We start from the raw sequence: 27,258 nt of genomic DNA, 5'->3' as shown, positions 1-27,258 counted from the left end.
ACTGCTTGTGTTCAGCAACTCCTCATAAAACCTGGCCTTGAGCCAGCTGATTGCAATAATTACAGACCCATACCCAAACAAAGAGTTTAGAAAAGATAGTTTCCCTGCAACTTCTGTGTCTGATAATCACATTTTTGAGGAATTTTAATCTGGTTTTGTGCAGCGTCACTGCACTGATACTGCACTTATATTAAATATAGGTGCTGATAACTTGACCAACTGACAGCATTTGACACCACTGACTATGATATTCTCATAAACAGATCCAAGCATTGGCCTGGAATATTGGGGACTGCAGTAAAATCATTTGCTATAGCAGGAAACATTTACTCATTTGGCAGATTGTTTTATCCAAAGTGACTTACAAGTGAGGATGAGAACTAAAGCTTCAGTGCGTAGGAGACCTTGAAGGAAGCACCAAGTACTAAATCTGTTCAATATAGCGAAGTGCGAGGAGATCGGGTGAGGAATGCGCCGAAAGTTTGCAACCTGTCTAAACAACCTTACTGATTATAATGGGAGTTCTCTGTGTTTTTTGGTTGACACGTTCACTACGTTCGCAGTTTGCACAAACCACATTTGAATTTGACCTTTTATTAGTGTAGTCTTTATTTCATTTATTGATCAACCTCACGTTTCAGTCTCTCTAGAAGTATTTTAAACAGTTCTTACAACCATGATTGTAGAAGAAATTAATTAGAGAAATGAATGCATGGAAAATAGATGTCTGCATTGGGAAAGGTGAGCTTTACCCCTCTTAATAGTGTTCCGAGTTGTTTAATTGATGTTTTCTCCGACGACACCTCTCACTATGTGTGTGTGTGTGTGTGTGTGCATCTCACTCACTGACTCGAATTGCAATGATTGGCTGAGCAGCATCACATGACCAGTGTGAGCTGTGAAAATAGAACTTTTCAAGGGGAATCCCTTTGGGACAAACATCCACTGGGATTCAAGGATAAACTGATTAGATTTTAATGGTCAAAGGTCAAGGTCAGTGTGACTGCACTAAACACAGAGATCACAGAGCAATTACGACATTTCACACAATTATGTTGAATCATTTATATGACTCTGGATAAAGAGAGGTGTAATCTGAAACTAGTGTGGCGGAGGCAGACAACCATGAGGCAGTAAACGGTAATTCTAGTTTATTTCATTATTTCCAGGGCAGGTCAGAGCTCCTCAACCATTTCATCTGCTTGTATCCACGATATCGTTCTTTCGGTCACTACCTAAAGCTCATGACCATAGGTGAGGGTGGAACGAAGATCGACTGGTAAATCAGAGCTTTGCCTTCCAGCTCTGCTCCCTCTTCACCACAATGGTCTAGTACAACACCCACTTTACTGCTGATGCTGCATCAATCTCCCACTCCATCCTACCCTCACTCGTGAACAAGACCCCGAGATACTTAAACTCCCTCACGGGACAGAAACTCCATCCCAACCCATCGACAGGTAAAATATTTCATTTGTTCAACACTTTGGTTTATTACTAAATATTTGCAGTATATAAAGACATTCCTTTTTACCTGTAATTAGCAAATATTAGCATGATGTTTTGTTGCATCTACTCTATGTGTATGTTTGGAGGCTACATAGTTGAAGATAGAGAGTCTCAAAAACGCCTCTAATCTTGTGATGTTACGGATATCTTGCATGCAAAACAGTATGCATCCCAGATTATGAGCAAGAAATCATTTCAGCAGGAACTGTCTTCATTAGAGAGGAACCATGGAATAAAATATCTAAATGCCTCTTTTTTCCTGGGACCTTCATATACAGGAAAACACACACTTTAATTTTGCTTTATGTGCATGAACGTGTGTATATATGTGTAATATTAAATGAGATGTCAGTCTTTGTAATGTCTTTACCATTGTTTGTTTGTGTGTGTGTGTGTGTGTGTGTGTGTGTGTGTGTGTGTGTGTGTGTCCATTGCCAAAATCCTACTGAATTTTAACCTGAACTCTTAAAGTGCTGGGAATGATTCCAGCCAGAAAATCCTATCCTCATCAACTTTTTAAATTGGATTTTCCCCTCTGCCTCACTCTATTGTTTTTGTAGCAACATTTCAATTAGACATACATGGACAGAAATAGATGGTGCTCAGAGCTCAAAGGAATTACATTTCTCCACATATGCTTGGACACAAAGACTTCAAAGAGCTATGGTAGCCAGCTTGGATGCAAACTAATGGATTTTTGTTTTTAGCTGACAAAGGAGCTGGCATATGTAAACTGGCACACACAGGCTTGCAGATAAGCCACTGCACACACACACATAAATAAACGGTGGATGCAAGGGGTTTACCAAATTAATGATTTTTGAAGAAAAAAAAAAGCAATTCAGAACAAAGTGGCTGCTTATTAAAGCAGCAGTTAGTAGGAACAGGTTTGGAAAGTGTCACATTATTAATAGTTGTGACAGCATTACAAAGGTTCAATGTAGAACCACTTGGACATGAAACTGTTCTAAAAGGTGCAACAAAGCATGATGGTAATGAAAAAATGGTTCTTTATGTTTCAAAAGTAACTAATGCTGAAATTCTAATTCATGCTTTTGTTTCATTGGGACTTGATTACTGTAACGTTTTGTTTTCTGGTCTGCCACATACGAGTATTGAAACTTTTTAGACTGATGTAGCAAGAATTTTAAATAAACCCAGAACATTTGACCAGATTACACCAGTTTTAGCTTTACTTTGTTTTAAAAGAATTTCATTTAAAACAAAGTGATGTAAAAGGCTAGTGCGAGAAGAAAATAGATTAGCTGCTTGCAACATGACAACAGAGAGAAGAAAACACACCTGAGCAGCATTGACATGTCACTGTATTTAGCAGAGGATGGTTTCGATCCATCGACCTCTGGGTTATGGGCCCAGCACGCTTCCTCTGCGCCACTCTGCTCTCTGTGGGTAATTTGTGTGTGTAAAAAAACTGTTGTCTGTGATTTCAAATCATTTTCTCATTTGCACTTTAGGAGTATGAGTTAAATTGAGTCGAATTGCAAAAAGGAGGTCCAGGGTCAAAAATTCTACCTCTGTAAATTCAGTGGGAAACAATGTGCCCCATGGGTGAACACAGTCACCGGACAGTGGTGGGATTTGATCTCAGAGCAGTAGAAGCTGAGTCAAGGACAGCATGAGAAGCACACTTGCTATCACTAGTCACCTGTCACAGATGCCAGTATTATCCTCCTGCTGTCCTCTCTGCTTGACAAGCTCTAGCCTTTGTCAATGGGACACAGTCAAACCCACGAAAATGACAGAAACTACAGATACAATGGCTTGTGGTAGCTTTCAAAGACAACAACCTGCCACCACAGTCATCATTACACAATGAACGACCACAGTCATGAGATCCTTTATCGGACAGAACTCTATTCTGGAGTAAGGAGAGATGTTGCAGCCACTTCAAAATTAATCTAATCAATGTCTATTTTTTGCTGTAAACTTATTGTGATGGAGGTGGTTACAAAAGGGCAAGGTGGAGATGGGATGGTAGTTTGCATTAGCAGAGGATGGTTTCGATCCATCGACCTCTGGGTTATGGGCCCAGCACGCTTCCGCTGCGCCACTCTGCTCTCAATTACTGTTGTGAGTGTGAGCAACTCCAGTCTGTGATTCATATCACTATCTCATCTGTAAGCATTTTGGAAGTATAAGCTTAATCAAGTGGACCCCTTGCTGTTGAACAACCTCAGTGCTGACATGAGATCGTCTGACACTGCCTAGGACTTGAGGACATCCTAACTGAACTAAAAATTCTTACTTCAAACTCATCTTTACGTCCTGACTTTGAGTTAGCTCCTTATTTTTTAAATGTTATTTTAGGCTTTTTGCATATTATCACTCCTCTACCAGGTTGGGCTTTGTACTGAACTTACCTGAATTTACCTGATTCTGTATTTTGTTCTGCTGAGGAAATTAGTGTAAACTTTCTGCAAGTAACAAGGTACCATCCATAATATGAATCTTCTGTAACATAATGAATTGGCAGTGGTGGGATTTGAACCCACGCCTCCTGAGAGACTGGAGCCTAAATCCAGCGCCTTAGACCACTCGGCCACACTACCACATTAAGTACCTGTGCAACTCCTATGATCCGATCCCTCTCAAATTCTCTAGCAAAATCAAAACTTTACCAGACCACTCGGCCACACTGCCAGTGTCCAAATCGTCAAATACTTTTTGATTTTTCTTGAAAATTTGTTTGGGGTGTGATCGCTGCAGTGGAGCTGTGAGCTTACCTAAGTAGTGTGGCTGAGTGGTCTAAGGTGCTGGTTTACAGCTACAGTCGCTCAAGAGGTTTAGGTTCTACCACTGCCAAATGGCTGATTTCTGGAAGAACTGCTTAAAATCCTGCTTATCTGATAGAACACAGTTTGTCTCCTATAATAACACTATGTCAAAATATTCTAATTTGAAATATGGAGTACCACAACGCTCCGAAATGCAACACCCACAGGAATAAGAGTAGTGTTTACCATGAACCATTGTTAGATTAGGCTCAAAATGATGATGATTCACCTTTCACTATTACCCTGATGATACCCAACTGTATGTGTCTATAAAGGCTGATGACTCTTCCCAATCTGTGGAAATAGACTTTTAACACTAGATTCAACAGGATCGAATATAAGTACTAAAGCAAAGTCAGATCACTGGGGGAGACAGGGCAAAGTGACAGTGTGATTTAACCCAAGCCTCTGACTAGACTGGAGCCAAAGATCACACGCCCACACTGTCTCCATATTTAAAGATTCAGACTAGAGACTCCACATTCTGAATGTTCACCTAAACTGCTTTCAATTGGCAGTGGTGGGATTTGAACCCACGCCTCCTTAGAGACTGGAGCCTTAATCCAGCGCCTTAGACCACTCGGCCACACTACCAGTAGCCACTGTGTCACTGCTATGCTGAGAGCGTTCTCGAATTCTCAAGAAACATTAGCCTGCATTGACATTGACATGATTATTTGACACTCTTGAGGACCAATCTTAAAACTCATCTTGGTGCCTTAACTTTCATTTAGAACCTTATTCTTTTACTATTTCAGGATTTGTAGCTGTTACCATTCGATCACAGGCCTCCAACTCAATGAATCAGTTGTTCTGCTGTTCATTGTTGTTCTGCTGAGGAGATTACTGTAAACTTTCTGCAGGTAACAAGGCAGCATCCGTAGTCTGAACGTTGTCCGAGGTCGAAAAGTCTTTTTTCTAAGAAGTTTCCTAATTTAGTGAAATAACCCGGAAGTATCTACTATGATAAGAGCTGGTCCAATTCTCTAAATGATAAGGAAAGGAGCTTCAGTGCTTCCTATCCATGAAGCATCGTTACATTCTGCTCTTTAACCATAAAGTATGAACATTGAGGACAATCTCAACACTGCTGTGATGACCTTGCAGGGGTTGTACAACACATGATGTGCTGCACTGCTTTTTCTAGGTGAAAAACTGCATCAGCTGCTTGCAACGTGACCACAGTATTAACCACAGCACGAAAGAAAGAAAACATCGCACTCAAGAGCAATATGTCATATCAATCAATATGTCATCGGGCAATGCACTGAAATCATGTTTATCATGAAGCATTGTTGGATTCTGCTGTATACCCAGAATCTGTGAACATGGAGGAGAAACTCATCACCGCTGTGATGACCTTGCCACAGTTGGAAAAAAACCCATGATGTGCTACAAAGGGTTTTCTAGGTGTGAATGTTGCTTTAAGGTGATGGGTGGGTGTTTTTCTGAAAATTTCACGTTCCTGGCTCGACAAATATTGATAGTATTGAAGTACATATTAATTCTTTTGAACTGACAGTAAACGTATCAAATGTGAAATACTCTGGGCTGTGGTTGAAACACAGCAGAGACATGGGAACCCTCATTTTGAGGAGGTTGTAGCATCTTCATGCTTCTGCGACCTACAAGACCAAAGGCTTGAGATACTTGGGTTGCATTCAAATTGCCATTTGCTCTGCATGAAAAACAGCCCTTCACATTATTTTGTATGGGAGAAGGAAGACAATGGGCTCTTCCAATATGACCTTGCATTTGGTGTAAGGTAAGTTGAATGTGTGTCAATTGTTTCTGCAATGCCAAGTGATGTGGTTGTATATTGTTTATCATTAAGCATTGTTAAATTCTGCTGTTTACTGAGTAAAGTAGTTAGGAAAGGAGATTATTTTGACTTTTTGATGTCATGTAACCCTCTCTGTCTTTTCAACACTACAGCCATACAGCAAATAACAAGGTGGCAGCTATTGGGGCACAGGTACATAGTCTGAACATTCTTATGAAATGCAGTTAATTGACAGCGGTGGGATTTGGACCCATGACTCTTCAGAGACTGGAGCCTTAATCCAGTGCCTTAGACCACTCGGCCACATTACCAGGCAGATTCTTCTGCTAAAGCTGGGGAACAATACTTAATACATAATACATACATACATAATAATTTGTATCACTTAATAAGTGATACAAATTGGATATGCCATACAGCCAAATAGCAGCTAATTGTGTTTAATGTTTGCATCATGTCAAAATTTTATTATTACTAATGAAATAATAATAAACTTTATATAGCAATGTAAGAAACATTTGTAAACATCACCACACCTAGACACATACGTTTTGCATTTACTTTTGGCTAGAACATCCTCCATCCTGATCATCCTGGCTTTGTAAACTGACAAAAAGAAAAAGGTAACCTTAAGTGGAGCCCTGTACATTTTGTGTAGTTAAATATATTAATAATATAAATATCAGCATAAGTAAATCCTCATCACTTACTGATGTCAAAGTCAAAATGGGCTTTTGAGGTGTCTGTCCAGGCGTTATGGTGGGTGACAAAGAAGATGCAGATGAGGATCGTGGTTGTGTGGTGCCCCAAAAGATGACACAGGGACAGAGTTGGAAGGCTAGAGGTTCACAGACAAGAAAGTGAAATTTTAATAATACAGAATACAACATCAACACCTCATAACTTTATGAGAGACTTCTGGTACCTTGTGTTTATGTAAACCACAGTTACAGGTATGTGTCCCTCCAAACAGAGACATTTGTACCCTCAGCTGCATCGGCAGCACATTATGGGTTTCACAACTCCAGCACAGCCATCACAGCAGTGTTGAGTTTCATGTTCACAGTTGTTGTGTAAGCAGCAGAATACAACATTGCTTATGGTAAACAAGATTCTTCTTCCTGTGGGTGTCCAACGTGATTTTCAAATGGAGTGCATTCCCCTATGACAGGTCAATGTCAATGTGGGCTAATGTTTCTTGAGAATTTGAGGGAGGTGTGAAGATTGCAGTGGAGCAATAGGTTTGTCTGGTAGTGTGGCCGAGCGGTCTAAGGCGCTGGATTAAGGCTCCAGTCTCTCAGGAGGCGTGGGTTCAAATCCCACCACTGCCAATGAGCTCCATTTTAGAACTGGTTAAAGTCCTACCTGTGACAGAACACAGTTTGTCTCCTACAATAACACTATATTAACATATTCTGATGTGAAATATGGAGTATCACAGGGCTCTGTTCTTGGCCTCTGCTTTTCTCCTTTTATATTTCACTTTCAGGCCAAATTTTTCACAGTCGTGATTTTTACTGCTATGCTGATGATAGATTCTCATAGTTTGGCAGCCGTCCTACATCACATTTGATCTCAACCCTCTCCTTCAATCAGTACATTAAAGACATCACCATGACCACCTTTTTTCACCTACATAACAGCTAAAATTCAGTCTTTTCTTTCCATAACAGATGTTGAAGTCCTTATTCATGTCTTTGTTTCATTGAGACTTGATTATTGTGACATTTCCTTTCTCAAATCCAGAGAATTTGACCATGTTACACCAGTTTTAGCTTCCCTTCACTGGGTCCTTATCTATCTCAGATCAGACTTTAAGGTACTTACATGCCCATGACTTTAAAACCTGATTGATCTCCTTAAACATTTGCTTCCATCCTGTACATCCTTTACAGAGAAGATTTTTAAGGTAAAGCAAATAGTCTGAACACTCAGAGCAGTGGACACATGGTGGATTGGCAGTGGTGGGATTTGAACTGACACCTCCTGAGAAACTGGAGCCTGAATCCTAAAAAAATTGCATGAGCTGCCTCCACCATGACCATAGAGTAAACTACAGCACCAAAGAGCGAAGTCATCTCAGTTGAGACACTTGGGCTGCATTGAATTTGACATGTCATTGAGCAATGTACTACATTGGAAAATCACATCCAACATCCACAGGACAAATAATCTTGTTTACCATGACTGGTTACATTCTGCTGTTAACCAAGAAACTTGGAATATGAAGGAGAAACGTATTTGTACAACCATGATGTGCTGCACTGGATGAATGCTTTAATGGTGTACAGGTGTTCATCTGCTACTACTAGCAAGTGCATGAAACTGTTGTCTGTGATTTCCAATTATTTTCTCATCTGTGGGCATTTTGGGAGGGTAAGCAAAACTAAGTGGACTTGCAAAATGGACGAGCAGATTGGCAAACTGAACTGTCTTCCTGTGGAAAGTGGAAATGAGATCTGCTTTGAACCCACGGACTGTCTCGAACCTTTGGAAAAACTGTCTTTGAAGCATTTCAGTCTGCCTTCATGGTGAAGTAGTCTGAACACTCACGACAACTCTACAACATGGGGAATTGGCGGTGATTGGTTTTGATCCCACGCCTCTTCGGGAGACTGAAAAGCCCAACTTCACTGCTGTGATGACCATGACACTGTGCTTACAGACTTGAAAGGTTCCCAGCTAAAACTCGTAAGATATGTGGCCAGTTTTGGGACCTTCAGTGCTGAACATTGTTGATTTGTCAGACTACTGGCCCTGTCCCATGAGTTTTATAACTGCTGTGGTTAAACATTTACTTACGAAACGACACCTTGATCCAGGATTTCTAAAATACCTATCTACCTGACTTGAACCTTTTCCCCTTTTTTAAAGTACTGGAAAAAGTTGTGTCACAGCAGCTTCCAGCCCACTTTTCTAACAATAATCTTTTTGAACCTTTTCAGTCTGTCTTCCAGGTCTGTCACTCCACTAAAATGACATGGATTCAGATTCCACCTATGTGTTCCTCTTATTGGTTTTAGTGAAGCTCTTAAGACCATAGATTACTGTATACTCCTAGACTGGAAAACAAATTTGACTTCTCTGGCCTGGCACTTACCTGGTTAAAGACCTACTTATCTGACAGAATTAATTATCACTGCCACAGCGCTGATATTGAGGTATATGTGCCTATAAAGGCTTATGATTCTTCCTAAATTTGTCCACTGTGGAAAGTTGGATGTCTTGAAATTTCATACTGCTAAATTCAGATATTGGTCATTGGCCCAGCTCAATCATATAACAGTAACCCTTGACAACTGATACAATCTGAAGATTTGCACCAGTCCTATCATAATCAATTGGCAATGGTGGTATTTGAACCCACAGCTACTGAGAGACTGGAGCCTCAATCTAGCGTGTCAGACCACTCAGCCACACTACCAGATAAGATTACAGCTTCACTGCTGTGAGGACACCCCTGTTAAATTCTCAAAATCAAAACAGTACTTAAAAATTTGGACGAGAGCATAGGCAGAATAACTGAAAGACTTTGATTGAAACGAAAGTGATGTAAAAGGCTTCCAGCTAACCCCTGCAAGACATCTGGCCAGTTTTGGCACTCTAGAAACCACACCTTTAGCAAATTGGCAGTGGTGGGATTTGAACCCACGCCTCCTGAGAGACTGGAGCCTTAATCCAGCGCCTTAGACCGCTCGGCCACACTACCATGTTAAGTGTGTGATTCCTATGATGACACTCTCTACGTCACTGCTGGGATCACACCCCTGTCAAATTCTTTAGAAACATCAAAACAGTATTTTAAGATTTGGACGAGAGCATGGGCAGAATAACTGAATTTCATTAAATGTGCTGCAAAAGAGAAGTGCAAACAAAGTATATTATTTGCTCATCAGAGAATGCACTTCATTGGAAAATCACATCAAAGACACCCACAGGAAGAATCTTGTTTACCATAAAGCATTGTTGCTGTTTACCCAGAAACCCATGCTGGAGTTGAACAACCCATGATGTGTTGTAGGCCTACTGGGATTTCGAGGTGTGACTGTAGTGTTATCATTCTGGGTGGGTGTTTATTTGAAAACTGTTATGAAAACTTGTTATAAGTGTGCACAACTGAAGTCTGTGATTTCTAATTATTTTCTCATTGTTTTCTTTTTGGACTAAGCAAAATCAAGTAGACTTGCAAAAAGGAGGGCCAGATTGGCAAACTCTTGGTAATTTTTAAGTGGTAAGGAATAAACCCAGGTGAAAATGTGTCTATTTGAAGGCTTACGTTGTACCTCAATGTTCCTCGAACCATTTTTGCACTACGGCGGGGCGTATTATCAAGCAAAGATAACATGCTAGGCTATGAAAACGTAGCTAAGATAGCTTTCATTTCCATCAAATCTGTGGAAGCAGCACAATCTGTCCAAGGGTAACAGACTGACTTTGTCATATTACTGTGTAAATGCATCACAGATAGAGAAATTGTCATAAGAGTGCTTTTAGATAGCACCATAATCTTTTCCTATTTTAGACTTTGTACCTGTTACCATTCTACAAACCAAAGGTGTGCCTCAGTATATTTTTCTCTGAAGCTCATTCAATGGTAAAGGCAATGGTGGGATTTGAAGCCATACCTCCTGGGAAGCTGGAGCCTTAATTTAGCACCATAGACCACTCAGCCACACTACCGGATAAATGGATGAGAGCACAGCTAGAATAACTGAAAGATAACAGAAAGACTTCCTTTGAAACCAAAGTGATGTAAAAGGCTCCCAGCTAACCCCTGCAAGACATCTGGCCAGTTTTGACACTTTGGCCTTTACTCTAGAAACCACATCTTTATCAAGGGTCTCTGCCCTATGTGAAAAGGTAGCAAAATGGCAGTGGTGGGATTTGAACCCACGCCTCCTTAGAGACTGGAGCCTTAATCCAGCGCCTTAGACCGCTCGGCCACACTACCAGTAAGCAAAACAATAATTGTCAGCATTGAAGCTCCAAATATTGGCCAGAGGTATTTGGAGAGCTTAGTTAGTAGAGGGTCCAGTAGATAGGTGGTGGGTTTAGAAACCAACATGAGTTTAGACAGTGCTTCCAGAGACAGAGTCTCAAAATTTGTTAAACGAAAAGTTAATAGGGACTCAAGTAACCTCAAGTTACTTACAACATTAAAATATAAACCAGTGATTTCCTAATTTAAAGGAGATGCAAATGGGAAACAACATGCCCATCAGGTAAACACAGTCCATTAGCAGGGGTGGGATTTGAACCCACGTCTACTGAGAGCCTAGAGTCTTAATCCAGCGCTGTTACATGCCTCGGCACACTAGCAGCTAAAGTGCATGATTCACTGCTATGATTAAGCATTTTTGCATTCTGCTGTTTACCCAGAAAGTGTGAACATGAAGGAGAATCTCATGCTAGAGTCAGACCAGATTGGCAAAATCTGTCTTTGTGTCCAGATATTGCAAGTATCCAATGATGTGTTGCAGTTTTCTAGGTGTGAATGTGGCATTATTTTCATGATGGCTGGGTGTTTATTTAAAACCTTCACAATGTGTGTATGAACTATGAACAAGGAGGAGACAGGATGTATTTAGTGTTAACAGACAAGAAGTACAACCAGGATATGTTGCATTGGGTCTCCTAGGTATGGACATGGCCTTATTAATGTGTGGGTGAGATAATCATTGTTGCACTGTGGTTGGTCAGATGTTTACTCACTCCCCTATTTAAACAGATGCTTTGACAGTTATCAAATCATAACGATGGCAGTTTTACTTGTTTTGGAGGAATAATACGCGTGTGTCAGACGTGAGCGCGTTTTCAGAGACCGCAGGGATCTCCTCATGGAGAGTGATGCTTGGCTGATAAGTCGCTTTCGGCTCCCAAGACATGTCGTCATCGAGCTATGCAACCATTTAGATGTCCGTTTGAAGAGGGAAACCAGACGGTCAAGCGCCTTACCTGTACCCGTGCAGGTGCTCGCCACGCTGGGGTTTTTGGCCACCGGGACCTTTCAGCAGGAGATCGGGGACAGGGCTGGAATCTCCCAGCCAACCATCAGCAGGACGATGCCAGCAGTGTTGGCTGCAATAAAGTCCCTCTCCCGAAGGTACATTCGGTTCCCATATACATACTTGAAGGTTTACTGTCTCCTCATAATCCTAGCTATATGTCCAGATACTCCAAATATCCAATGAGGTGTTGCACTGAGTTTTTTAGGTGTAAATGTGGCATTATTATTATGATGGCTGGGTGTTTATTTGAAAACTCCACACTGTGTCACTTGTCACTATGAATGATCAAGGTAGAACCAGAAACTGTTTTGAATTAGCAGAGGATGGTTTTGATCCATCGACCTCTGGGTTATGGGCCCAGCACGCTTCCTCTGCGCCACTCTGCTCGTAAGCTTTGTAATCAGTGTGTGCAAATTAACTCTGTGATTTAAAATAATTTTCTAATGTGTAAGGTCTTTGGACAAAATCAAGCAGACTTGCACAAAGGAGGGCCAGATTGGTAAATGCCTACTAATTTGTAAGTGGTAAGGAATAAACTACCAGGTGGAAATGTGTCTATCTGAAAGCTTACTTTGTCATAATAATCCTGGCTTTGTGTTCAGATATTTCAAGTATCAGGAGATATAGATGGCAGTGGTGGGATTTCCTCAGGAAAGGGGAGGGAAGTACTGAAGATCCAGGATGTCATATTTATTCTCCAGCTGTATGCTGTACTGAGGAGGCGCAAGATCTAGACTTCAAGTGATATAGATTTTTCTTTTAAATCTTTTTCATGTGTCCAAAATACGTTTTCCTGCTAACCTGTCCACGGCAGTTCAACGTTTATTCAACAGTTCAATTAGCTTCCTACAAAGGTACAACTGCTTCTTCTCCAACCAGGGGGCATGTCAGTCTTCATCTACTGCTGGTAATACACTGACTAGTGCCTCATACAGCCATAAATCCCAACTATATTACAAACACATAAAATTATTCATTCATTTCATGTGCTATGTGGATGTTTTTTGTGTTTTTTTTTTTTTTTTTAGTTTAAGGGTTAAGGAGTAAATCTGCTCAGATGTCTTGCTACGGAGTCAGCTTTGTCAGGTTTTCTGAACACCTTTGTGCTGGGCCAGGGTGATCGTTGTCTCTTTTTTTTTGCTGTTGCAGTGCTGTACGGATGGACACAGACTTGGACCTGCGGATCACGCCAGACACAATGTCCATTCGGAAGGTATAGTCTTTGTCCACCTTTCTTGGTGTGATCACAAACTGTTAAGCTCCTTTGGAGTACTGATGTTTGTGTTGTTTTTGACCTTGCTTTGTTGTTTCTGTTTCTCTATTAACTTTACAATTATGGTCAAGTGCAGCTAGGAACTTCGTCCTTTTTGTAGCATATTTCGTGTACAGAGAGCGAAGGCTCTCAAGATGCACTGTATGAATGCCTTCTGTAGTTTTTTCTAGTTTTTTTAGGAGTGTCTTGTCGAGGACTATCTTTTGCAGCTGTGCAAAGGCAGCAGAGTTTGGCTTGAGCCAGGTCCGCATGCTCTCTTCCTCGGGAGTGTATGGGGGGATGCTCACACCTTGTCATCATCTCCCCACAAGTCCAGCGGTGCATATTGGTGATGTGGTGAGGGAGAGAGTTCCATTTCTCCTTCAACCTAGCCGCGTTTCCTCTGCAGGTGCTAGCACAATACCAGAGATGGTTGGTTATCATTCTTGTCCAGTCGTATAGCTCCTCATTGTGGGTCTTGAGTAATTTCTTCTTTACAGATTTAACAATGTGCCACAGGTCATATTCATGCTTTATGTATGGGTGTATTTGTCGCAGGACCTTCTGCACAGAGGGGTGGCAGTCGGTGGTAACTACAGAGACAGGTACACCATATTCTGCCAGCTGTTACAGGCATCTCTCCATACCTTCTACCTCAAGCCAGTAGCTTCACTGTTCTTCACTTCTGTGACTGAGACCATCGCCTGCTCTACCACCAACTCTGACTTTGTATCAAGCAGAGAATAAGTTCCAAATGTTGCATTGTGGCCAGTGCAGCACATTATGGATTTTACGACTCCAGCATGGTCATCACAGCAGTGTTGAGTTTCATGTTCACAGTTGTTGTGTAAGCAGCAGAATACAACATTACTTATGGTAAACATCTTCTTCTTGTGGGTGTCCAATGTGATTTTCCAGTGGAGTGTATTCCCCTATGACAGGTCGATATCCATGTGAGTTAATGGCTCTTGAGAATTTGAGAGGGCCACGACGATTGCAGTGGACTGATGCAGATGTCTGGTAGTGTGGCCGAGCGGTCTAAGGCGCTGGATTAAGGCTCCAGTCTCTCAGGAGGCGTGGGTTCAAATCCCACCACTGCCATTTTGCTACCTTTACACATAGAGCAGATAGTTAGAGCAGATAGAGACCCTTGATAAAGATGTGGTTTCTAGAGTAAAGGCCAAAGTGTCAAAACTGGCCAGATGTCTTGCAGGGGTTAGCTGGGAGCCTTTTACATCACTTTGGTTTCAAAGGAAGTCTTTCTGTTATCTTTCAGTTATTCTAGCTGTGCTCCCGTCCAAATGTTTAAGTTCTGTTTTCGTTGATACCAATTGTTTGTACAATAAAACAATGATAGGCTAAATAGCCTAACATGACATCTAATTATTGCACGTTAAAATTTGAAATAATAATAAATACAAGCAGAAATGTGTGTTTGCAAATTAACCCATGGCAAAGTTGTGTAATTGTTTTTGTTTTTTTCCGATGGGTGTGACACAACTGGAACAAGAATTAAAAGCATCTGGTGAGATAATCATTGTTGCACTGTGGTTGGTCAGATGTTTACTCACTCCCCTATTTAAACAGATGCTTTGACAGTTATCAAATCATAACGATGGCAGATTTACTTGTTTTGGAGGAACAATACGCGTGTGTCAGACGTGAGCGCGTTTTCAGAGACCGCAGGGATCTCCTCATGGAGAGTGATGCTTGGCTGATAAGTCGCTTTTTGACGGTCAAGCGCCTTACCTGTACCCGTGCAGGTGCTCGCCACGCTGGGGTTTTTGGCCACCGGGACCTTTCAGCAGGAGATCGGGGACAGGGCTGGAATCTCCCAGCCAACCATCAGCAGGACGATGCCAGCAGTGTTGGCTGCAATAAAGTCCCTCTCCTGAAGGTACATTCGGTTCCCATATACATACTTGAAGGTTTACTGTTTCCTCATAATCCTAGCTATATGTCCAGATATTCCAAATATCCAATGAGGTGTTGCAAATGTGGCATTATTGTTATGACGGCTGGGTGTTTATTTGAAAAACTCCACATTGTCACTATGAACGATCGAGGTAGAACCAGAAATTGTTTTGAATTAGCAGAGGATGGTTTCGATCCATCGACCTCTGGGTTATGGGCCCAGCACGCTTCCTCTGCGCCACTCTGCTCGTAAGCTTTGTAATCAGTGTGTGCAAATGAACTCTGTGATTTAAAATAATTTAATAATGTGTAAGGTCTTTGGACAAAATCAAGCAGACTTGCACAAAGGAGGGCCAGATTGGTAAATGCCTACTAATTTGTAAGTGGTAAGGAATAAACTACCAGGTGGAAATGTGTCTATCTGAAAGCTTACTTTGTCATAATAATCCTGGCTTTGTGTTCAGATATTTCAAGTATCAGGAGATATAGATGGCAGTGGTGGGATTTCCTCAGGAAAGGGGAGGGAAGTACTGAAGATCCAGGATGTCATATTTATTCTCCAGCTGTATGCTGTACTGCGGAGGCGCAAGATCTAGACTTCAAGTGATATAGATTTTTCTTTTAAATCTTTTTCATGTGTCCAAAACCATAATGTCAAACAAACGTGGAATTCTTGTTGTTAAAGAATGATGGCTGGAGTCGCAAGCTGCTGTTAAACCGTGCATTTATTTACAGTGTACAATTATAATAACGGACGCCCAAATTACACCCACAATGTGCTTCCCTGGCATGCGTCACTCACTCTCTCTCGAGCTTGGTGTTGGCCGGGGCATTATATACCCTAAGCTCCTCCCCAGCCCAACCAACTCCCAATTAAACCACAGACTACTATTCTGCTCCACCAACTACCTCTGCAATAAGGTCCACAATAGACCTGCAAAACAAATACACATTTAATACATTCCCCCATCAAACATTCTTCAATCAATAATAAATCACCACAAATAAGCAGTCAACTAAAGGTCAAGGCAAAAACCCCCCTACCACTCAGGGAACAATGGAATGAACCTGCCCAACAGGAAGCTGCCACCACTATATAACACAGCCCACTTCATTTGCTCTGGATAGCCCTAGGAGGAGAGAAGGAGGGAACCACAAGCAAACAATGCTAAAATGAAATAAACTTTACTAATAACTATATGTGTGTGGTGCATTTCTTTTATGTTATTGTCGGGGAGGGATATGATGTATGAACGTATGTCCAGTGTGGTGCGTGCACTCACCACGGAAACAGAGGGGAAACATTTGTTTGTGTATGAACCAGAGTTTTACCATGTGCCCCCATTTAGAGTGACGAGGCCTTTGTCACACATTCTCTCTTAGAGACAGTTTCCAGACCAATGGTGTCACAAATCTCAAGAAATGGACTGCACTCGTTACCCGTGGCAAAACTAGCTGCAGGGATAGAAACGTTGCACTGCATCATTCCTCTCACCAAAGGCTGTGAATTCCAGGTATACTCGTGGCCATCAATGCATTCTGTCTTGACCTGCAGTCCAAATACACTTTTCCTTACACTTGGTGGACTGGCTAGACATTAACCACAACCCTCCCAGTGACACACACAAAAGAGCTTTAATAAGTGTTGGATGGACACAATGCTCACACTTCCTGTCCTGAAAGAGATTTAGTTCCTCATCTACCACATCAATCAAACTCTCATTCTCATCACTCATGTTTTCAGAGTCACTCATTCTGAACTCCTCATCATAGTCAGCATTTGAGCCCTCCTCCATTGAACTGAACCTCTCAGATCCCTCCCATTCTTCAGCACTCAAATATTCACAAGGTGGTGGTGATGAGGGTCTGAATTCCTTAACTGGTTTTCCATAAGAGTGATCATGGGTAAAGACATGAGTGAACTGCATATTGTCTGTCATAGTGCCTTGATTGCTGTATAGCTTAGTGGTCACTGTCATTTCCTGCTGACCTTGATCTGTCTGGGTACTCACACTGACCCTCTTTATAGTTTCCAGGTGCTCCTCAACACTGTCCCTCTTCATTATTATTATTTTTAATCCAGTTAAACTGACAGGTGTTAAACATGTGATGATGATTAGAGGGGTTATATGTCTTGTAAATTATGTGAACTTTGTAAGTGTTTCATGTCCTCTTTAACGTTACCCAGTCCTTTGAACAAATCAAAGAGGTCCTTTTCAGTGTTGTTGTGAAGTCCAGTGTGTTGGGTGTCTTCCTGGTGGAGTAAAGTCCTGTCTGGCTGTGTTGCTTCTGCTCTTGATAAAGGAACGATGCAGGTCATTGGCTGAGGACAAGACTGTCAAGTAACAGTAAGCCTTGACAACTGAACAAATTTGAACAGTTACAGCACACCTGTGACTTTCAGAGTTAATTGGCAGTGGTGGGATTCGAACCCACGTCTCCTTAGAGACTGGAGCCTAAATCCAGCGCCTTAGACCACTCGGCCACACTACCACACTGCTGTTGGCTGGATCATGGAATTTCATCGTGTTCTTTGACAGAAACTATAGATCCAACAGCTGGTAGTCAAGATAGCTTTCAGCGACAATACCGTGCTGCAAGTGGGCAGTTAATTACATGATGAATGCAAACTGGCATCAGTTTTTTAAACACAGTAAAACATACTGTGACAACCAGTGGAAGAAAATTTGGGTTCACCATGAAACATTGCTTGATTCTACCGTTTACCCAGAAACTGAACGTGCAGGAGAATTTTGTGACTGCAGTGATGACCTTAACCCTTAACTGCATTTTCTAGGCTTCAACATGGCTTTATTATGCTGGAGGGGTGTTTATTTAAAACCTTCACAATGTGTGTATGAACTATGAACAAGGAGGAGACAGGATGTATTTAGTGTTAACAGACAAGAAGTACAACCAGGATATGTTGCATTGGGTCTCCTAGGTATGGACATGGCCTTATTAATGTGTGGGTGTTCATCTACTATTAACAAGGATAAGAGGAGCAGGAGTTTGTATTAGCAGAGGATGGTTTCCATCCATCGACCTCTGGGTTATGGGCCCAGCACGCTTCCTCTGCGCCACTCTGCTATATATTACTATAGCTATAGAGTATTAAGAGGACCCGCTCCAGCCCCAACATCCAGCCCTTATCAAGTCAGTCAGGGGAGCCACTACTGAAGCTAAATTAGCGCAAAAGCCTCTGTAGTAAACTGCCAGGAAAAGCCATAATTATTGGTTGGAAGAATGAAAGCCTACTATTAACAAGTATAGGTGCAGCCAGATGTGGCATTTTGCATTAGCAGAGGACGGTTTTGCTCCATCGACCTCTGGGTCATGGGCCCAGCACGCTTCCTCTGCGCCACTCTGCTCTGAAATATTGCTAGAAGGGCGTGCAACTGCAGTGTGTGATTTCAAAATATTTTCTCATTTGTATGCACTTTGGGAGTTTAAGCAAAATGAAGTGAACTTTCAAAAAGGAGGACCATATTGGCAAACTCTTTACCTCTGTAAATCCAGTGCAATGTTCCCAAGTGGAAATGAGATCACTGGATTTGAACCCAAGGATTGTATTTGTCTGTCTATGAACTTTTTTCAGTCTACCATCAGGGTCTTTAACTCCATTTGACCACTGGCAGGTAGACCTCAGTCTCAATGAATCAGTTCACACTAGTAAATACAATAAAGTAAATGTTGTTGTGGTAATATTTTCACTTTAGTCAAGAAAGCAATGAGTGTATTCCCAAAATATTTTAAGCCTTCAACTCTTCTCTCATTCTTCTGCTGCCATGCCTGCTGCCTAAAACCCACAACATCTAGTTCTACTCTTGTTCATATTACAGTTTAAAAGCCCCACCTCCACCCCAACATCCATCTGTCCACATTCCTCTACGACAGGGGTTTTCAAAGTCTGAAACTGTGGGGCTCCCCTCAGACAAAGGTAAAACGGTGCCCCCCCCTCACCACACATTTTGCTCAATTTCCCGGATGCCTATAGAATCATGATTATATTAATTGATCCCATACATGTGGCACAGAGTATTAAAAAGTTGTCCAACAATGCCACCTCGGTTAATGAGAGCCTAGGAACTCTTAAAGTTTTAGCTTAATATTAAAAATTGGTTAGGGTTCTTACAAGGGAGAGCAGTGTGTCATAACCCAATGACAGAGACTGGAGCATAATAGTGGAGAACAGTATTTTACTCATTACCCACATGATTCAGGTAGTAACAGTTTAAAAATACCCAATGATAGGACAATTCACAAGGGAAGTATCTTGTTAAAACTGCGGGACTGGATCATTCTAAAAAGGGGTGTCTTCATGGTGTTTCTAACTCTCTCCCACCTTTTCTCCTACTCCTGAATGAGGATTGGCTGTTCCCAGTGTCAGTCCTAGTAATCCAATCAGGTTAACTGTCCACGCTTTACTGCACTTTCAACTGGGTGAGCACTATGGGAGAAAAACCTCAAAACACAACTAAAAAACATCCAAAAAGAAACTAATAAGCAAACACACATAAAATCAAGAGCAATTAAAGCAAAGCAAACTAATAAATATACATACAAAACACAAATTAAATCAGAAATAAAGCATAGCAACTAATATGAATGCAAAACAAACGCAACCAAGAATATTCAAATACTCACAATTGAGCCAAGATGGCCTAATACTGCTGTTTGACAGGTTCTGTCCTAATGCTGTTAGTTCCGACTCTGGGAAAGTGGGGAAAACAATAAAATCCCCCAAACTACTGTATCTACGAAGTATCTCTTTAATCAAATTTCACACGTTTAGGTTAATTTATGTGATCTCCTTTTGTTAACCAAACTGACTCACTTCCATTCACTGAGCCTCCCCTGAAACTGTTTGGACCCCCCTGGTGAGGCCCGCCTCCCACTTTAAAAACCTCTGCTCTTCGAGAAACTTTATTATTGTCATTCTCTCCTGCCTGTGGTGCTGAGCTTGTTGTTTCCTTGAAAGGAGTGACAAGGTCAGAGTCTATTGTACTGTACATAATACACATAATAATCTGCTCCATGGGAGTTGGCTGATTGAAAAGCTCTTATTACTATGCCTGCCACATACATTAAATCTAAGCCTGTTTAAAATGTCAATTTCTTTGTGAACTGTAATTAGATCTGGGGCCATTTACAGCTCACAAAGCAAAAACTACAGCTATAGCAGAAATCAGACAAAACAATGAAATTACCATTTATTAGATCCAGGGTCTCTTTTGCGTAAATGCTCTCAGTGCCTGTGCAACACCGTGAGCAGAGTCTCAAAATACTCCCCACTGGCCACGTAATATCACACATACAGCAAAAACACAAAAAGTAATATCCACTAAATTAATATGCATGTGTCCTCAACTCTTGCTCTTTCTTCCCAGTCATCTCTTCACTTTGTTAGCTGTATTAGTTCTTCCCCTCATCCTAAAACATTCCCATCTCCTTCTGCTCCCAGCTTCCTGTCACTTTACACACAGGGATGAACATAATGATTTATTTATGCAACACATCTTAAAGCACACAGTTACAAAGTGCTTTGTGTATAGGATGCAGCATTTTGGACTAACTGAAGACAGGTTAGAGAGGACTGAGTAATGCCAGTATAGAGGGAGTTGTGATCATCTAACCCAGGATAGAAGAAGTTCCGTGAGTTTGTCTAGTATAGGTTTGGTTTAGCAATATGTCTCAACAGAAATAAACAAGACTGAATGAGCTTGGTTTCGTGTCAACAGCATAGAAATGGTAAAAGACACCACTGGAGGAGTTTAGCAGATGACCCAGAGCTATCATATATAGTTCAAACAGAATAGGTCCAAGTATCGACCCTTGAGAATGAAGGATTTGTTAGACAGTGAACAGGTGAAAAGGGCAAAAACAATCGGAGAAACAAACTTGGGAGGCTGAATAATCAAGTTCTTAAATCTGGAAGCAGAAAGAATAAAAAATCTCGAATGAATCCCATCTAACACAAACCTAGTCTTAGCTAAGCTATTTTAAACAGCAGGAAGTGACGCAAATCATGTTTGTCAAAGCCCCTAGACACTCAGTGTACATGAGTGGCAAGGGAACTTCCCAGATCATCAGCAGAGCTCATCATTCTTGTCTTTTTCTGCCTGCATCACATCTCTTTCCATCTCTCTCTCTCACACACACACACACACATTGAAAGAGTGTCTTGTTTTTGCCTAATTTCTGCCCTAAAGTCAAATTTGTTGTTTCACACTTCAAGGCCACTTGTTACTCCAAATATTTCTGCTTCAGCACAGTTTGTTTCCCGTTAACAGTACAGTCTCTGCCCGGTGTTCTCTCCCTGCTGTCTCCTGTAAAATCCTCCCCTTCTTTCCCCTTGACAGAGGTAGAGTCAGTCATCACTGAAGGGTGAAAACCTTCAGTTTTACAAGAGAAGCAGTCTGGTTTCCCTCTGTGTTAATGATGAGGTATTTTAAGTAACTCTTTTATTACCAGGTGTCCTTTAAATTAAGTTGAATATCATCAAAGGTCATGAGGTCATTACAGGTCAAAAGTGACATTTCAAACTGAAATATCACCAGTTCCTTTTAGCACTTAGGTCCCTCCATTAACCTCCACCGCCCGTCACCTACAGTATCTCACCCTTGCAGAGCTCAATCTTGGACATTGCTTAAGGATATTACTGCTTTTCAACAGTTAGCTTCACGGTAACAAATAGCCTGAAGTGCTGAAGCGCTTCCCAGTGCCAAAGCAATTCCAGCCGTCACATGTTCTATGTAATTGAAGACCAGTTCTTGTCAGAGAGTAGGAGAAAGAACGTGGACAGTAATGCACAGAGACCCACAGTGTTCAGGCCAGCAGGCGAATGTCTTTATGTGTTTATGGTGTTGTTTTATTTGTGGCTCATTAAAGCTCTACTAGGGTTATTGTTTCATTTAAAACCAAGGCTGTTATGTAAGGTGAATACAAACACACTCTTCACAAGTTCCTAAGCTAAAGACTAAAGACCTAAACTCTAAACATAAGGAATACATCGATCAGCCACAGCATTGAAACTGGTAACATGTCATGAATATTTTATCTATCATTAAAACATTGGAAAAACAAGAACAAACAAACAAATGAAACGGAATGGTGTTATTAATGCTGCGATGGCAAGAACAGTGTGGGAAGAAAGTTAATGTCTGGCAAAAACACCTTTCCCTTTGTAGCCTGGGAAAACTGAAGGCCTTATTATTTTGTAGTTCAAATTTCTGTTTTGATCAGATAACAAAAATGTTGCCACAGCGCTTTGCACCATATGTAAAGTTTTACATATGTAGAGCAGCACCAGGGAAATGATGTTATACTAAAAAAGCCTGAATATATGTAGATGCCATAAACTGATTTGACATGGGGCATTCTGGTGGCTCAGCTGTTACACCACCATTTAGCCTCAGTCCTTAACACAGCGACCTGAGTTTGAATCAGACTCAGACTTTGCTGCATGTCATCCCCCCTCTCTCTCTCTCTCTCTCCCCTAACTGTCCTGTCATTCTCTCACTGTCCCTAACATAATAAAGCCGAAAATGGCCAAAAAAATAACGTAAAAATAAATAGATTGGACATGATTTAGAAAGACACACACCTGTCTATAAGGCTTCACAGCTGACAGTGAATATCATAGCAGAAACCATGAGGAGGAAGGAGCTGTCTGCAGAGCTCAGAGACAGGATGGTGTCGAGGCTCAGACCTGGGGAAGGATACAAAAACATTTCTGCTGCATTGAAGGTTACCAGGAGCACAGCGGCCTCCGTCAGTCTTAAACCTGGACTAGCTTCTTACACACACCAGTTTCACCTGTCTAACTCCTGAGTTATAAAGCTGCAATCACAGGTAGCCTGGGTAGTCCACAGTATTCATCAGGGTGGATGTGTTTCTGCATCCATCCACGGAGTCCCCAATCCTGACCAACAGAGGCAGAGGACATTTATTATATTACTCCACAACAACCACTGTTGCAGTGATGCCAGTGCACATTTTGCAGCTGAATGTCTCCCTAAGAGAACAGGTAACTTTTGCCTCTAAAGACTGGCTGATCTCCAGGTCTCCAACATTTCAACTCGAGTGATCTTAATTTGATTCACAAGAGAGGTTCCCTTCTTTCTTTTTTTTTCCCTCAGCCTCTTTCAGATTGCTCCTGTGTGCTGGAGCACCAGCAGCTCAAGATCTATGAGGAGAGGAAATGTAAAATTTACAATCAGCCCTGGGTGTGTGTGTGTGTGTGTGTGTCAGTGACAGTCCACTCAAGTAATGATTCAAGGGAATTATTTTTTAATGAGTGTATACATTGTTTATTAGGAAAAGGGTTAGGGTTGCAGATTATATACATTTGCTCACAGACTGTCACTCCTCACCTCCTTTTCTTTGATGATGAACTGAATCTTCACCAGGTCAGTGTTCTTTATACCATTTATCTTACGTTGCACGCTCCAACCTGTGTTTCTCTCCCTCACCTCAGGCGCTCCTGATCTGTAGTGAGTGAATGGCCCCTCCCACCACAGAAGATCTAACAGAGGCTGGAGGAGAGTGAGGTCTCTGAATACCGGCTTCCTTTTTGTTGTTCTGAGGATGGAGGTCTGGCGGTCCGGTTTTCGTTTTTTATTTGTTAGAGAAAGTGGAAGTTAAGCGAGGCTGAATCAAATATTCGGTAAAAGGTTGAGGAAAAGACAAGTGAAGTGTTGCTCATCCAGACCACTGAACTGAAAATTTCAGCAGCTAAACTGAAAAAAGATCGAGATCGGGGTAAGACAATTTTATAATGAAATGTCTTGAATAGTTTTAGTTGAGTTACATTGAAATGACATTGCTATATTGGTACTTTTAATGCAGTAAAGGTACTTTTTCCACAACTGACTGCAGTTGAGTAGATATTCATTGTAAACTATCATGAGGTGTTTAACTGCATTTTGGTTTAAAAAACAGTGATTTGAAGACGTAGACTACAGGTTTGCACCTGAAATTATTTTTTATAACTCAGTGTTTTTGATTTTGGCTGTGACATGTTGTCCACTAATCAGAAGGTTGGTTGTTCAATCACCGTTCCTCTAGTCCACATGTAGAAATGCCCTTGGGCACGATACTGAACCCCAAATCGCCCCTGATGTATCATCAGTGCATGAGTGACTGTGTGTGATAGAGATGTGCGGTCTATATAGCGAGCATTGTATGAACGTGTGTGTGAATGGGTGAATGTGACTAGTGGTGTAAAGTGCTTTGGGTGGTTGTTAAGACTCGAAGAGCTCTATATAAATGCAGCCCATTTACCATCCTCACAGTAATACTAACACAATATGTTAAACAGATAAATAATGGTTGACTCTTCTGTTTTTAAAAGGTACTGTTGGAGAAAAACAGTCCAGGTCTGGGCTAGAGTCTAAGTCTAGACCTCTTCACCAACACTTAACTTTCTACAAAGTTGCACATTCACTGTAGTCAAAAAAAAAATTCAAAAAAGAAGTCACTGGAGATGCTCAGAGTCCAATGCAATAGAATTGAATCTTTTACAAGAATAAAATCAGATCCGGATCTGAACTGAAGACAGAGTGCCTGTGCACCATCATATATAGTTAAGTAATCCCTCCTTCTTAGGTGGGCTCTCCATCTATTTTTTTATTTCAAGTGAACCAATCAATGCCATGGGATCAATGGTGTCCAGCCCCGTGTGGAATTTCCCAAAACCAGGAGTGCCAGGTTATAGTAGTGGTGCCAGGTGTCCAGAAGTCCCCTATCTATCCCCAACCTGGGGCTCACCACAGTGACTCAACACCAATACTCTCAGGGCCCTTCAGACCATTTAAAAAAACTTTTTCTCTGCAAGTTCCATTCTATAACAAACTTACTTCAGCAAAGGATGGTTCACATACAACTAACCAAACTATTTCATTGGATATATAAGTTTAACATTCAATATATTTATAATGCATGGTATATTTAAGTGAAATTTACTACAACAGTACCAGAGAGGATTAATTGAGGACTACATTTGCAGTTTATGTTTCGCAGTGTATGATTATACTAATTCTGTAGTCATGTCTCAGAAGTGATGCAGTGAGGATGATTTAACAGAGCTTTAATAACGTATGGGAGTTCTTCAAGCACATAAATAAGTTGATCCTCTGCTGTTGATTACTTAAATATGCTGTTGAGTATATAACAATATGAAGCATTTGTTGAGATGTTTCAAGAGGATTACTGCCTGAGGCTGTTTAGAATTAAACACATTCACTGTGCGACATGCCCTCTGTGTGTGACACTAAATTATTTGTATCATTAATCCCGACCAGACTGGGCCTCATCTCCCAAAATCATCTTCAGGCTAAAAGGATCTTAGTTCGTGGAGTTACAATGGGACTAAGATCATCTCAGCCTCTAATTAACTTGTTACTGTCTGGATAAAAGCAGCTGTTCAACTTTGCCAGAAGATCATTGGCACTAACTTGAATGATCTCAGCCAGGTTTATCCAGTCAGAGCCACTCATAGGGCAAAGGTCATTTCAGTACACCCCTTCCATGCAGAGTTTCAGCTCCTGCCATCAGGAAGCAGGTATATTTTCCCTAGGAGACAAATCAAAACTGATTATTTGACGTCATTTTCCCCATGAGCATTTCTGTTTCTAAACAAGTTATTGGCCTAGTTGTCGTTGCAGTTAAGAAATACAGATCCTCTTCGTGCTTCACATCTTACTGTAACTTATGATGAAATATACTGTATGTTTGGTGGCTTTATGTATCTATTTATTGTATTATTTATGATGTTGAATGGTTGTGTTGACTACTGTTGCAAACCAAATTGTGTAGCGATAGCAAAAACGTACATATAGCACCTTTAGGAGGATGTATTTGAGATAAAGCACTTGTAACAACCCACCCATTGATAAATACTGTATTAAAATATTGTCTCCTTCTTACCTGTATTGTAGCTCACCTTGGATCTTCAATTTGAGTGATTTCTTGAACAATATTTCACAACATACAATACAGTGTGGCTCACAGACGTATCTTTGTCCAAGAAACTGGAGAGATTTTCACAGAGCAAGGACGGTGAGGTGTTTGCAGAGGTCGCTGCGCAGCATAAAAAAAAGCATGTTTAATGGAGTGCGACCTCCTCCACCACGGGGCTGGAGAAAGTGGTGAAGCGGGCGTCACTGCTCAGCCACCCTCAAAACGTTCATGTACAGGAAGACCCCCTCTATAACCCAAGTTTGATCATCCTGACAGAGCCTCAAGGGATGCACAGAAATGACTACAACCTGATATGTTCCACATTTTTAAAATAAATATTACAACCATAAATGGAAAATCATAAACACTTTTTACCTAATGTTCTTGTAATTTACACAATGGTCAATTGCACTCCACAAAGTGGAAAAAAATACTGAATAACAAGAGAGTTGTCAAAGACGTGGAAAAGCACAGCCATCAATACCAGACCTCATTGCTGGAGTCCTTCCACAGCTTGATCCTGTGTTACACCAAACAATGAGCATGGGAATGTTGTGCAGGTAATACACTGTATAATTCATTCTGTAAATTCTTCTAATACAGTCACTGATGAGTGGTATGATGACAGAGTATGTGTCAGAGTCTAAGTGTAATTTAACTTCCCTATTCTCTTATTATAGGTCGTATGTAGTAGCCATGCACCATAATGAGAATCTGCAGGACAACCTCTGTACAAGACTGTTTCCAAGATAAAAAAAAAAACAGGGGAACAATGCACTGTGAAGCCTATAAACACAGACCCTTCAAACAGTAAGTTGCAAAAAAATTATATATAAAAAAAAAAAAAAAATTAACTTCAACTTTACATCACATTTTAACTATGTACATGGAAAGTATGTATTTGACCAGGACCCAACACCCTAGAGACAGAGATGAGTAAAATCCCTATCCTCAAGAACCTCTCGTTGTAGTGTGAGAAGCCTTCAAGAGGAATTGAGTGGTCTTCATGACAAGAAGAGCACTATAAAATAAGTC

General features: G+C 41.1%; 7 non-coding genes across 7 annotated transcripts; 2 read left to right on the top strand and 5 right to left on the bottom strand.

Annotated features, from left to right (window-relative positions):
• Positions 1 to 3,997: 3,997 nt before the first annotated feature.
• trnal-uag (transfer RNA leucine (anticodon UAG)) lies at positions 3,998 to 4,079 on the bottom strand. Its single transcript has one exon. It is a non-coding gene; the product is annotated as a tRNA-Leu (tRNA).
• A 737-nt stretch (positions 4,080 to 4,816) lies between these two features.
• trnal-aag (transfer RNA leucine (anticodon AAG)) lies at positions 4,817 to 4,898 on the bottom strand. The gene has a single exon. It is a non-coding gene; the product is annotated as a tRNA-Leu (tRNA).
• Positions 4,899 to 7,336: 2,438 nt separating this feature from the next.
• Positions 7,337 to 7,418, top strand: trnal-aag (transfer RNA leucine (anticodon AAG)). The gene has a single exon. It is a non-coding gene; the product is annotated as a tRNA-Leu (tRNA).
• Positions 7,419 to 9,714: 2,296 nt separating this feature from the next.
• Positions 9,715 to 9,796, bottom strand: trnal-aag (transfer RNA leucine (anticodon AAG)). Its single transcript has one exon. It is a non-coding gene; the product is annotated as a tRNA-Leu (tRNA).
• Positions 9,797 to 10,956: 1,160 nt separating this feature from the next.
• Positions 10,957 to 11,038, bottom strand: trnal-aag (transfer RNA leucine (anticodon AAG)). The gene has a single exon. It is a non-coding gene; the product is annotated as a tRNA-Leu (tRNA).
• A 3,328-nt stretch (positions 11,039 to 14,366) lies between these two features.
• On the top strand, positions 14,367 to 14,448 carry trnal-aag (transfer RNA leucine (anticodon AAG)). The gene has a single exon. It is a non-coding gene; the product is annotated as a tRNA-Leu (tRNA).
• A 3,224-nt stretch (positions 14,449 to 17,672) lies between these two features.
• Positions 17,673 to 17,754, bottom strand: trnal-uag (transfer RNA leucine (anticodon UAG)). Its single transcript has one exon. It is a non-coding gene; the product is annotated as a tRNA-Leu (tRNA).
• Positions 17,755 to 27,258: the final 9,504 nt, after the last annotated feature.

This window comes from Seriola aureovittata, chromosome 8 (genome assembly GCF_021018895.1).
Source record: "Seriola aureovittata isolate HTS-2021-v1 ecotype China chromosome 8, ASM2101889v1, whole genome shotgun sequence".
NCBI lineage: Eukaryota > Metazoa > Chordata > Actinopteri > Carangiformes > Carangidae > Seriola > Seriola aureovittata.
Note: the sequence above shows the minus strand (reverse complement) of the source record. Positions and strands in the feature narration are given on the sequence as shown.